The 14,430-nt window shown below is 41.3% G+C and overlaps 1 protein-coding gene across 10 annotated transcripts in view; it reads right to left on the reverse strand.

The window, feature by feature from the left end:
• BAZ2B (bromodomain adjacent to zinc finger domain 2B) overlaps positions 1-14,430 on the reverse strand; it is a 124,445-nt gene that overhangs the window by 94,791 nt on the left and 15,224 nt on the right. For 2 of the 10 annotated variants that reach the window (XM_068407520.1, XM_068407521.1), the window contains exon 2: positions 13,356-13,474. The exons of the other annotated variants lie outside the window; for them this stretch is intronic. The gene's annotated coding sequence lies outside the window, so the exon portion shown is untranslated. The remainder of the gene's footprint in view (positions 1-13,355; positions 13,475-14,430) is intronic. 10 annotated transcript variants of the gene reach the window in all.

Below are 14,430 nucleotides of genomic sequence, written 5' to 3' on the forward strand. Positions count from 1 at the left end.
CTGGAAAAAAACTGAAGCAAGTTTCTCTAGGCAAGACAAGATGTGCCATTACTGATACTTTTAAAAGTCGTCGCAGAAAAGACATTAATACCTATTAAAGACTAACACATGACAACTTGCTTGCTTCTTGGAAAACCCTTCTACGGGAAGAGTCAAAAGGAAGAGAAAAGAGAAGCCATGGCCCTAAAATACACAGTTTTAGAAAAGTAAGCTGATAAAAAACACACACATATTTTTAGAAATATATTTAAAGGCTTTTATCTCCTTTGTAGAACTAATGTGTGGAGAAACAATAATTCAAAACATGGACTTAGAACAAAAGATTGACCAAAAAATCTCCACTGTGGCACTACAGTTAACAATATAAGCTTTGTGCAAATACGCTATATAGGTTCAGAAAATTTTAAACCTGCAAGCAAAATTATCCCTTATGATTTTGGAAGCTGGTAACTCAACAGGAGTTCAGTATTTCAGCAGCAGATTTCAGCAATGTGCATATTAGTGCTACCAAAGACCGGGCATCAGTCAGTATGAGGAATATTCAAGCACTAGAAATAAAATGCTCTCCCTAAGAGTTTGGGTTCTGGGTTTAATTTCTTTTCCAAGATTCATGTGGCTGGGTTTTGCCTGCTTGCAATTCTTCCCCTGCCCCTTCTGCCTACCCCCACCAGCGTACTATATTAAAAGAGCACACGACTGGAAAAGACTTCCTGGGTCATATCTCCTTCCTTCCTACCCCACATCATGCAATCCTTCTCATAATGGATCAAATGCCAACTTAAAATTTGGCTTCCTTCTCACATCTTTATGTTCCTCAGGTTTTCAGCTTAAAACTGTTATCAGCTTAACCCCATTTGTTTGAATCCTACAATTTTTGCGTTCCATACACTTTTTCTCAGAGCTTGTGGCCCACAGGGCAGAAGTGTGCAAGCTCTCAGTCAATTTTGTCAAACTAAACCAGTCCAAATCCTTCTGTAAGTCTCCAAATTGCCCTCCAAATCCTAGCGCATGTTCTTCTCACCTATTTTACTTTCCAGTTTCTTGAACATGAATAATCCTTCTGCTACAGAACAGAAATGCTGTGTTCCAGATGAGGCCTTACCAGGACAGTCCCTGGTAAGGGAGTAACCATGGTAACTCCCTGCTAAGGTAACGCAACCATGACGTAAGAGAACCGTTAAAGCCGCTGCACAAAGAGCCTCCCACCCAGAGACGCCACACGCACCCCAGCGAACCAGTAAAAGCGTTGGCCAACAAAGACACGGCAGTCACACGCTCACCTGCTGCACGCACCGCCGTTCGCTGGTTGAGCTCTTTGCAGCTCTGGCTGTACCTTCTAAACAGGAACAATGCAACTGGAGGGGGGGAGCGAAAAAAACCCACTCAACTGTATTCAACATTACCAATTTCCACTGGGTCTCTTAATTTTAGCTTAAGACGAAAAACTCCTTTAAGATAACCTTGTTTCTTCCACTCATTTGCAATTGTACGTTCCTCATTCCACTAAGTACTGGAAAGCAGAAAACCAAACATAACTTCTCTTCCCCCCAAACGCCCTGTTGTCTCACTTACGCTATTACTTTATCATTGCTCAAGGAACTGATCGCTCTTCACCTACATTAGACGCAATTCTAGAAGTGGCAGGGAACGAAGGCCTTTACCCACATCTTAACTTTGTAATAACAGAATGAAGGTAAGAATTGTTAATTCAGTTCCACTGTACTAAGAAATCACCTTTTGAGCAGCAGAAAATGGGAGTTGTCCATTTTCACGGCAATTGTCCTAAACTCAGGAAGCCACGCTTTTACTGTCAGTACGCTAGCACGGCTTTAGGAAAGCAGAAGCCACACAAATCTCTAATCAACTGCAGTCCCTGCTTGCTTCAGTGGGCAGACTACAGCCCTCTGTTGTGGGGGAAATAGAGGAGTTAGTCAGCTGCCAGAACACTGCACACAGGATCTATGAAGTGCCCCGAAAGGCAAGACGGAGGCTTCTAGCCCACAGTTCCTATTTATTCTTTTATTCAAGTAATTTGATCTATGCACCTGGAGACTTCTCTCGTGATCAGTTCTCTGGGTATAGGAATCCACTCACAGAGAATCATAGAATCATTTTGGTTGGAAAGGACCTTTCAGATCATCGAGTCCAACCATTAACCCAGCACTGCCAAGGCCACCACTAACCCATGTCCCTCAGCACCACATCTACACGGCTCTTAAATCCCCCCAGGGGTGGTGACTCCACCACTGCCCTGGGCAGCCTGTGCCAGTGCTTGACAACCCCTCTGGGTGAAGAAATTGTTCCTGATCTCCAATCGAAACTTCCCCTGGTGCAAAACTGTCTGATCATGATCAAGTAATAACTTTCTAAACACAGTTATTATTCTCTGAACTGTTATCCTTCCCCCCAAATCTTGACTAATTTAGATTTGCTTGTTTGACAATTTTCAAATATTTTAAAAACAGCATTATTAATTCTCATACTAGAACCTTTACACATAATCTGATTTCCAAATACTGATAATCTCCATATACCCTGTGTGAAGAACAAAGAGGATCCTCCTCTGTGCTTATTTCTCTTTCAGTGCAACAGGCCACAAAACTTTAACTACTGATCGGAGGCTTTATTTAGTTCAGTAGTATTAAAAAATAATTCAACTTCTAAGTCCTTTTTGCATTTTTCACGTAAAACGTGTCTGTGAAACATGCCAGACTGGCAGCATCGCTATCCTCTCACCGAAATGGAATTCAGGCTAAAAAGTGAAAAAGTTCAGAATGCTGAGGTATGGTTTTTATTCACATTGCTGACCATTTCACACGGCTTGACAAGGTGAGATTCCTAGCCTCAGCCACTAAGAAAAAAAATCCCTTTGGAAGAAACAAAAGCTGCATGGATCGTCCAAGCTCTGTCAGCACATCAGACGCTGTCAGGCCACGAACCTTTCCACATCAGGACCTTCCACTCTCGTGATGGATGAAAGCAATGATGTCAGCAATGACAAGAAGGTCTATATCATGATTAGGTATTTTGATCAAGATTCAAGACTTGTGAAAAAAAACGATCTTTTGGCAAAGCTTGTCTAAAAGTGCTGAGAGGTTTTTGCATCACTTAATTAGTTTTCATCGACTCCCACATTCTACAGACACGATAGGATTTTCCTCTGACTCAGCACCTACAGCAAGCACACTCACGACTAAAACGTGTCGGCCATTCTATATAACCTCCCCCGTGTGCCACTTCCATACGTTTGATAAACAAGAATGATGTCAAGGCCATATTCTCTAACAAGCGGGGACACGTTGATTAACAACTCTACCCCGCCAGTATAAACTGAAGACAGGATTGCCGTCAGTGAAAATACAGTACTGTTCCTCTTCCTGCCATATCATCAGTGGAAGAGGAAAGAAAAATGTGAAAAGAATTACGTTTTTCTTCCAGCAAAGGAAGCGCCATTTCATCCTCTAACATCCATTTTGAGCTGGACAACAAGAGAAAGTCTGAGCATTACTGCACTAAGAGGGACTTTATCTTCATCCTCTGCTTAAAGACTGACCACTACCTTGAGACTCTCTATTTGCTCCACAGTGCTGTAAGGTCTAGCAAACGGGGGGGGAGCAGGAAGATGTGACTTCAGCATTCATGTAGCTGCTCCTGTCTGCCAAAAAGACACATTATATGTTTTGTATATTGCCCCATTAGCCAAAAACCCCAGCCACAAATGAAAATTCACTGCGTTTTGCATGATTCAGGGAAACGTGCGCAGTATTAAAAAAGCAATAATCACACAGACACAAATATAGCTGGAGAAAAGACAGAGAAAACAAGGATGAAAAAGCCAGTCAAGGGAAGAAAATAAGAAAAAACCAAACCTATGAGGAAGTGGAAAAGGCCTTTTTTTTTAAAAAAAATAATAAATTAGGTTATTTAACTGAAAAACAAAAATGCAATGGAAGCGAAAAGGGAAAAAAGCATACAGGAATGAAGTGTCAGTTCTTTGCATTATTATTATTATTATAGCTACTAGAACTGCGAATACAAATAGTTTGAAGTTCTTTTAACATTTGCAAATTCTCACCACTGATACAGGTACCTTTATTAGGCATGTGTATACTATCACAGCCAGCACAAAGTTGAGACATCATATTTAAAAGGTCAGTAAGCCACTTTTATTAAGTCTCCCAACATCAAAATCTCCTGAAAACACATGGTTAGATGAGGTGTAAAATATAGATTTGATTCCCAATGAAAATATATCAAGTACACAATCAAATATCAAGAGTCCTATTCTGAAAACTCTAAGAAGCAGCTACTTCTTTCCAGGTAAAGATCTTATTCCCAGGTCCTTAACAAAGAAAGTAGTTTGATCTCTGAAATTTGGGCTCCCTCTGATGTGACAAACAGAAACAGCCTGTATCTTCTCTAACAAAAGCAATTACCAGCTGCAAGATAAAGCACTTCAATCAAATGAAATTGGAAATTAATTGGTTATCAAGTATAGCTACATTTAAACATCCTTTGCATCAGATCTTGTCTCTCGTATTTTCACATCAATGACAAAAACATTGCCGGGCCTGTTACCAAGATGAATTAATCCAACTTGTTAAAAAGAAAAAAAAAAAAATATATATATCTCTCTGCTATTCTTAAAAATGAACCACACAGGGAAATAAGGAGAAATTCATATGTATATCTGGTTTTCTGCAACACTAAAAAATATCTGTCTCATTGAATCATACATAGAATCACAGCAAAGAATTTCTTTCTGATATCTCATCTAAATCTACCCTACCAATCACCTGCCATTTAGAGCTTGAGATATTGTGGGAGAAAAAGACGACCCGTACTGTGTGACACTGAGGAGTCAATTTAGACCTAACGCAGAAGTAGTATTTTTGAGGCAGAAAGGTACTTTTTAGTAACTTGTAATTGTTCTCTTGATGTGTGATATAAATAAAAAAAATAATTTTTCATCTTAAATACACAAGAAATTACATGACCTGAAGCTGGTAGGACGTAACATATTTTCATAAAACAGAAGTCACAAATAGGAATTTTGGGGAAAAAAAAACCTTCTGTGCAATGTATTTGAAAGCTTATTTGGCAGAGGACTACTGGAACCCAAGAACAAAACCACTTCCAGAAAAAACAATCTTATATAGTGCTAAGATCACACTATTTACTATATATCAGTACATATATTTTACAGGCACATCAGAAAAAAAAAAAAAAAAAAAGAATAGATTTAACAATAAGAGCACTACAGAAATGAAGACATCTTTTACCTACAAATATATATTAAGGAACAATAATAATCTATTGTAATTCTAATTCACTCTTGCCCAAGATAACATTATCTTCTTTAAGCAGAAATGTGTAACACTTTTAGGCGCTGGAATATTCTGCTCCCAGGGACCAACAGTTTCCATCTATCCACAAACCAACCCAGCGTAATACAACGTTCACACACACACACCCCCTTCAGCAGGCCCAACATCTATGGGTCACAGCTCTTGCTTTTTCTTCTGAGATAACAATCATGGGCTCCTGCACCAACACCTGTCATACAGAACGGATCAGAGTAACACTTACTTTACGTATCGCACAATCCTCAGACAGTAATATCACATTCCCTCTTCCGTATTTCACAACGCACACTCTTCAATTCCGTCCTTGAGAACCACACCGCCTGCTGCCGTTACGCTACTACAGAAGCGGCACATACTCAGATCTGAGCTACACAGCCTCCTATTGGGAGATGCCCATTAACAAACACCCAGTAACGCAAGATAAACAGCAGCAATAAGAGAGAAAAATATATCAGGATATGAAGAAGCTGTGATAATAAAATACCTCATTTGCGATTCAAACATTGCATCTTCATTCTCATTTAATAGTGTTTAGTAAAATATTTAAATTAAAAATCTTGTAGTAAACTTTATTGGTTTGTATCACTGCTACACTTAGATTGGAACGCTGCCCTTATTAACCACAGTGAAAACTACAAGATGATGCATCATACAGTATGTTTCCTAGTTACACATATAGTGACAGCAGCATTACTTCACAAAACAACCAACAAAAGATGTAAAAATGGGGTTTGTTATTACGGACAGATGATTTTTTTTTTTAAGCATTTGTTCAGTTTCTGAAGTTTATCTACCGCCTTACCAAAAAAAGGCACCGAGGCTGATAAGCTGAACTTCTGAATGGCAAAGAACAAAGGGAAACACTGATTTTCCTAATTTGCAAAATCATGGTATCTTTACATATTACCCTTTATATCTTCCTATTTGCAGAAACAAGAGAGTGATTATTGAAAGGTGGAATTACACCAATAACGAAAACAAAACCAGTGAACATATTTTATCGAATTAAAACAGTGACTTTACAGTAACATATTACACTTTGGAAACAATAAAAGGCTCCAAATTGGTCAATGTGCAAATAATCAGGTCAAAGGCCACATAAAAGGCTGCAACACAGAAAAACAATAGTACTAATGGACACCTTCAGTTGTTTGTCCTTCAACTGTCAAGATACAGACAGGAGCCATGTGACAGGCATACCCAGCTGATCTATCGTATCCCATGATAAGTACAGGTCTAAGACACGTTACCTGAAAAAAGGAAAACCCCACTAGTGGGTGAAGTTTGTTCCACAGAGTTTCCTACACACAGGAGCCTGCCCCAGAAAGTGTATTTCCCTGCAAGCAAAAGGCAAAGCAGAGCCTCCAGCTGAGACCACCACACCGCACTCCGGAACAGCGAAGCTGCGTTGCTCCCCGCTAGCACAAAAAATGCAGGCCCTGAGAAAGGCCCTCAGCAGACACGAGAGAGGAGCCAGCTGAGCGAGTCTTACACACCGCAGAGGCATTAACAGATATGCAACAACTATATACCCAGTAGGAGAAAAGTATTTTCCTTCTCTCAAAGGTAAGATAAGTACTGTTTTAATTATGGCAACAGTGTCATTTACACCATGGCTCTGTAATGCCTAGTTAAGGAAAACAAAGCAGGTGCAGGTGATTTACATTTAGTTGGACTTGGTAATCTTTTGTTATAAGCTTAGTAGCAAGTTCTTCAGTTCTGTCTTTGATGGATTACGGCATATATTTACATTGCCAAGTTCTCCCTTACCCAAAACCTGAGGGGAGAGGGAGAAGGGTTGATTTTTGTTTTATTAAAATTAGCTCCTTTGTTTTTCCATGAAAACAGACAATTATTTCCATTCAACTTTATCCGTGCGGAAACAACATACACAACTTTCTTGTCTGTAGCTCCATTCTGTCAACTTACAACATTTTTATTATTCTGAGGAAAGACAACAAAAAGAATAGAAATTTAACCTCTAACGCTCAGGTTTCACTGTACTCACTCCCACAGTTTATCACAAAGTTACAAAGATCACCTGTGTCAACATTCTCTCATAACATGATATAGCAGCAGGACAAGAAAAGCCATTTTGTACTTTCCACAATTGTGAGTTTCCTTAAGGCACACTTTTATGGAATCCTCCTCTCCCGGGACATTGTGCTTTAACCATCAAACCAGCATAAACTACAGAAATAACAGAACAACTAAAAGTTATCTTTTAAAAGATCACATTGGGTAGACTGTATTTTAATCCTCGTGCATCTTATTCCAATGAAACTTAAAAGACCTCAGAACCGAACTTACTACTTCAAGATGGTAGCAATATTCTACTCTTCTGGTCAAAACTTACGACTCTGCATGCACTCCTAGTATCATTCTGACACAAAATTAAACAATTCACCAAAACATCCTAAAATATAAAACAATTACACACCGAATCACAGGGTGGTTGAGACTGAAAGGGTGGTCATCTCACCAAATCCCCTTGCTCAAGCAGATCGACCTAGAGCCAGTTGCCCAGGACTGCGCCCACACGGCTCTGGAGTGTCTCCAAGGGTGACATCACAATCTCTCTGGGCAATCTCTCAGTGCTCAGTCACCCTCATGGTGAAAAAGCGTTTCCCAATGTTCCGGGGGAACCTCCTACGTTTCCGTTTGTGCCCACTGCCTCTTGTCCTGTCACTGGGCACCTCTGAAAAGAGCCTGGCTCCATCCTCTTTCCACTCTCCCTTCAAGTATTTACACACATTGGTGAGATCCCTGAGCCTCCTCTTCTCCAGGCTGAGCAGTCCCAGCTCTCTCAGCCCTTCCTCACAGGAGAGATGCTCCAGACCCTTCAACATCTTCATGGCCATGCACTGGACTCTCTTCAGTAGCTCCATCTCTCTCCCATACTGAGGAGCTCAGAACTGGACACAGAACTCTACACTTCTGACAAAGTTCACCTGTCCTTCAGCATGTATTTGGTTGTATAGTTGCCAATTGGACACCCACAAGGCTATGGGCCCGGATGGGATTCACCCCAGAGTAATGCAGGAACTGGCAAATGAACTTGCCAAACCACTCTCTATTATCTACCGGCAGTCCTGGTTAACTGGAGAAGTTCCAGCTGACTGGAAATCAGCAGATGTAACGCCCATCTACAAGAAGGGCCAGAAGGATGATCCAGGGAACTACAGGCCTGTCAGCCTGACCTCGGTGCCAGGCAAGGTGATGGAACAGATCATCCTGAGTGCCATTACACGGCACATGCAGGCCAGTCGGGGCATCGGGACCAGCCAACATGGATTCATGAAAGGCAGGTCCTGCTTGACCAACCTGGTCTCCTTCTACGACAAAGTGACCCACTTAGTAGATGAGGGCAGGGCTGTGGATGTATCTATCTAGACTTCAGTAAGGCATTCGACACTGTCTCCCACAGCATCCTCCTAGACAAACTGGCTGCCCGGGGCTTGGATGGGTGGACTCTTCGATGGGTTAAAAACTGGCTGGATGGCCGAGCCCAGAGAGTGGTGGTGATGCATGGATCACAGCAATCCTGAAGACTTTATTAATGGCTACCTTTTGAAAATAACTATAGCTTTATGTTTCAGATTATTTTCCTTTTGCTTCCCTACTCTTTCCAGGCAAAAGTAAGCTTGGAAGTACTTTCTTCTGGAGTGTGAATTTTCAGGTTCAGGGTAAGAACACAATTTTGACTCAAGTTTCTGCTAAGATGAAGGCTGACAAGATAACTTATGGACCTGTAGAAGAAAGCTGTCTGCCCAGCGACTGAAAGAGAAAATACTGTAAAGAAAGGGCACTAAAACCTGAGTGGAAGGGACCACTGCCAGGCACGATGGGGCAAGAGGCCACAAGCTAGCTGAAGCCTGAATATATCAAGCGTTTCTTACTCGAACGTCCTCGTCTTTTAATTTCTTAAAGGCTGGAGCTTGAGCTATAGAATGAAACTTCCACCACTGCTTAGCACTAACTTAACTCTGCTACTAACGGAGTCCAAAGCACTTCTAACAAGAGTATCAATAGAAATTCTAAGCATTTTTTAAACATTGCCCTAAGTATCAATCAATACCTGAATATCTCAGGCAAAAACCATTAAAGCAAATTAGTAATAACCCACTCTGGAATAGTTTTATTAACAAACTACTTTTTATTTAGAAGGAAAGATGGTCAAGATATAAATTTGTTCTAAAACTTAACACCCTTGCTTTCAGTTTGTGATCTACAGACCCCTGGTAACCTGACCCCTGACCGCTTCTTGATGGCCCATAAAAAACAACCACGAAAGCAACAGGGAAAATGAAAATTAATCATTCTGAGACCACAGTCTTTAAAAGATGTGATTTCTGATTATTTCATGGGTTGCTATATGCAAAATATTCCATTAAATTTTTTTTAAAAAAGTAACTTAAATGTCGTGTTTAAAAAACAAAGCTTCTCTTCAAGCCCTGTAACAATTGTACTCTTACACTTTTGCTGTTCAAAATCAGTTAAATTCATACTGGTCTAATGGCACCTAACCTCTGTTAGCTGAGTCAAAACATACTGAAACCTGTTTTTCAGCAATGATACAATGACTTCTTTTCTAACATCAACAGAGGTTAATTATTGCCACATGCATGAACCAGTGTGATTTATATTGCAATAAAGCAGCCATTTATGCAGGCTTTTTAATATCTGACAAACAGGTCTGACTCTTGCTAGTCTGGTTTACAGTATGGAAGTGAATCAGGTACGACCTACCGCATCACTGAAATCCAGTCCATCATATTAAAAACACCAACCTTCACTTGCATTAAAAAACAGCTATGACTGTATTTTTTAAAAGTCTATGGTCTTCATTTACATTTGACCAAATAAAATGGCAAGTCCTGCTTTTACTGATGAAACCGCAATCAGCTGTCCGTGAGCTAGCCACGCGCACACTCTGTTTCACAGGACACTGTTAAGCACACAGACTTTGGTTCTGAAAAATCCCCAACTAAAATGAAGGCTCTGGAAAACTGTGTATTATGTGCATGCATTTCATAAAGGCAAGTTTTAGTTTCACACATCAATGCAATTGTTTGTTCTCTCATGTAATGCTGGAATGAAAAGATAACACCAAAATAGCACGACTTGCGTTAGCCTATCTGTGCCCTCGGAAAGAAATACTTACATGGGCACTTGGGGATGATTCAAAGGTATTTTCACCAAGAGAAATAACTGGACTGCTTATTGCTTGTAGCTACATACGTAAACATCGTTCTATTCACGTTACTTAAAAGTGACCAACGTTTTCTAATTGACATCATACTGAATTTATTCTGAAAACATGATTTTGATCCAGAAAGTACACTTTAGTATGCAGTATCCACATCCTATTACGCACAGAACACATGTAAGAAGGTACCACGCAAAAACTTTTTACTACAGGTTACCTTATGTGCCTGCTACTTTTGAGGCGGCAAAAAAAATTACTGCTGTGAGCAGTGTTCCTGTGATGGTCCTCTGCATTTTCCTACTGCCATAAACCAGATGCTCTCCAGGAAATAGAAGCCCACTGCAACAACCCACCTGGCAGAGACAGTGCCAACAGTGGAGATACACTTGCTGGACAGTGCACACTGAGGGACCGGAGAACGGCTCGGGGCAGGGGTGAAGGCACACTAACACCGCCCACCATTTCCTCTGATGGCGGGTCTAACCTGTACATCCTCTTCAGTACGTGGACTGATTTTCACAAAACAGTAGAACTTTTCTTTTTCATGTCTAGCCTGCTCTCAACTATGGCTGAAAATGAACGCCACACAGAAGCTACTGCACGAACTGGACAGGCACGTGGACAAACAGGTGAGCAGATACAGTGTGGTCATAAAATTTTACGTGTGTTAACAACAGGTACTTAAAAAGGAAAGAGTCACAAAGGAACTTCCTGCATAATTAGGAGTAACCAGAAGCATTACAGAAGCAGTTGAGTTTTATCAGAAATTACTGGTTCCATTTCATAAACAGCATTTGAGTTCAATCTGTTTATAATAAAGTGTGTAAATACAAGTTAATCTGCAGCTCCAAGGCTAACGGGGCTCTGGATCCATGACAATAACTATTGAAGAATTCCCAAAAATATACATTATGTAGAATCATTATTCAAAAGTGTGTTTTATTTTTTAACTAACACCATTCTATGCATCACAGGCAGCTTTTTAACTGAGATGGTACCTCACAGCATTAAGAACCACAATGTGCATAGTGTACACGCACCAAAGCCAAACTTTTAAGGACAAAACACTGTCATATTCAAACCAGTATCACATTCACTGGATCAGCAGCCACATATAATACTTTCCTTCTTTCTCTGACAACCGTGTCTAGAAAAGGCAGTTATATTTAAAAAACAAAACCAAAAACACTCAAACTTGAATCTACCCAGAAAAAAAAACAGCCTTAATTTTTTACAGCCTACATTTTTCTGAGTAAAGTGATTCAGTGTAAGTGGGGTAAAACATTTGTCATAGTAAAGATCAGTTAATGAAGTGAGAAGACTCTTGAAATCTGGTAAATAATTTTTGATGAGAAAAAGTGTAATTATTATGTTTTGAAAACAAAAAAAAATCCTAAAGGTATTAAAATTGCATTAACGTTACTACTGAACTCAAGAAAAGAGCGCAGTCAGTGACTAATTTAAGGCTGAGATTCTGCGAAACAATTTTACCTGCTCAGCTCCTTTAAGTGTCAGTAGGTCAATGCCTGTTTACGAACACAGGCACGCTTAAATCTATTCAGGATTAAGATGTATTGACTTAATCTAACTGCATCTGAGTTATGCTACATGCCCTACATCTAATGGTAAACTTGTGTAGTGGGGTCACCTGAGATCTATACACTGCTTAAGCTTTCTTCAAGCAGGTTCAGGCCTCAATTCCAGGAATACAAATGACAACTAAACAAGCACCTTTATAGGATCATGTAGGTTGGAGAAGATCCTTAAAATCATAGAGTTCAATCATCAACCTAACCCTGCCAAGGCCACCACTAACCCATGTCCCTCAGCACCACATCTACATGGCTTTTAAACACCTCAAGGGATGGTGACTCCACCACTGCCCTGGGCAGCCTGGGCCAGTGCTTGACAACCCTTTCCGTGAAGAAATTGTCCCTGATCTCCAATCTAAACCTCCCCTGGCACAACTTGAGGCTGTCTCCTCTCGTCCCATCACTTATTACCTGGGAGAAGCGACTGACCCCCACCCCGTTACACCCTCCTTTCAGGCAGTTGTAGGGAGCAAGAAGGTCTCCCCTCAGCCTCCTTTTCTCCAGACTAAACACCCCCAGGTCCCTCAGCCGCTCCTCATCACACTTGTGCTCCAGACCCTTCACCACCTCCATTGCCCTTCTCTGGACTCATTCCAACACCTCAATGTCTTTCTCGTAGTGAGGGGCCCAAAACTGCACCCAGGATTCGAGGTGCGGCCTCACCGGTGCCGAGTACAGGGGGACGATCTCTGCCCTCGTCCTGCTGGCCACACTATGGCTGACACAAGCCAGGATGCTGGTGGCCTTCTTGGCCACCTGGGCACACTGCTGGCTCATATTCAGCCGCCATCGACCAACACCCCCAGGTCCTTTCCCACCAGGCACTTTCCAGCCACTCTTCCCCCAGCCTGGAGCGGTGCACAGGGTTGTTGTGACCCAAGTGCAGGACCCGGCACTTGGCCTTGTTGAACCTCATACAGTGGTCCTGGCCCATCAATCCAGCCTGTCCAGATCCCTCTGCAGAGCCTTCCTATTCTCCAGCACATCAACACTCCCACACAACTTGGTGTCATCTGCGAACTTACTGAGGGTGCGCTCCATACTTTTGTCCAGACCACTGATAAAGATATTGAAGAGAACTGGTCCCAACACTGAGTCCTGGGGAAAACCACTTGTGACCCGCCGCCAACTGGATTCCACTCCATTCACTGCAACTCTTTGGACTTGGCCATCCAGCCAGATTTTTACCTGTCCAAGCCATGGGCAGTCAGTTTCTCCAGAAGAATGCTTGGGAGACAGTGTCAAGGGCTTTAAAGTCCAGGTAAACAATATCCACAGCCCTTCCCTCAGCCAGTAAGCGGGTCACCCTGTCATAAAAGGAGATCAGGTTAGTCAAGCAGGACCTGTCTTTCATAAACCCATGCTGACTGGGCCTGATCGCCTGGTTATCCTGTACGTGCTGCATGATGGCACTCAAGATGATCTGCTCCATAACCTTCCCTGGCACCAAGTCAGACTGACAGGCCTGTACTTCCCTGGATCTTCCTTCTAGCCCTTCTTGTAGATGGGTGTCACATTTGCTAATTTCCAGTCAATCAAGTCCTCCCTGGTTAGCCAGGACTGCTGATAAATGGTGGAAAGTGGCTTGGTGAGCACTTCTGCCAGCTCTCTCAGTGCCCTTGGGTGGATCCCATCCGGATCCCACCCCACACACTTGTGTGTGTCTAAGTGGCATAGCAGGTCGCTAACCATTTCCCCTTGGATTACTGCGGCCTTCATTCTGCTCCCCATCCCTGTCCTCCACATTCTTAAAATTCTGTTCAGTGTTGAAGATCTTTTCAGAAAGAGCATAAAAACATATTTACAATACATCCAAGACATAAGCTTTATTTTAAAAGAGCTTCTTGTACACAAAAATTAAAAACTCCTTCTTTAAGCAGAATTATAACAACATGCTGCAAAGTCTTGCTCAAAATTCTCTTCCTCGTAGAAATTCCATGCCAGCACCTCTGACATTGTTTCAGATGGCCTGGGACTTTAACACTTGTAAGCCAAATTCAGAATTCCAAATTTACAGAAGAACTGGATTTTATTGTTTTTTTCTACTATGTGCTTTTCTACCTCTAATATGTAAATTGTTCTTAAGTATAATATGCATTATGCACACTGAAAATGATGGATTTTGTAATTCTGTGGTTTATATATGCTAATACACAAACACCTACACAATATCCAAAGCTTAAATAAGTTTTCCAAAACTGACGAAGGATCAGTTCCAGTCGTCAAAGAGAAATATCCAAACCAACTATTCAGATGCATCAAA

Source organism: Nyctibius grandis, chromosome 9 (assembly GCF_013368605.1).
Source record: "Nyctibius grandis isolate bNycGra1 chromosome 9, bNycGra1.pri, whole genome shotgun sequence".
NCBI lineage: Eukaryota > Metazoa > Chordata > Aves > Nyctibiiformes > Nyctibiidae > Nyctibius > Nyctibius grandis.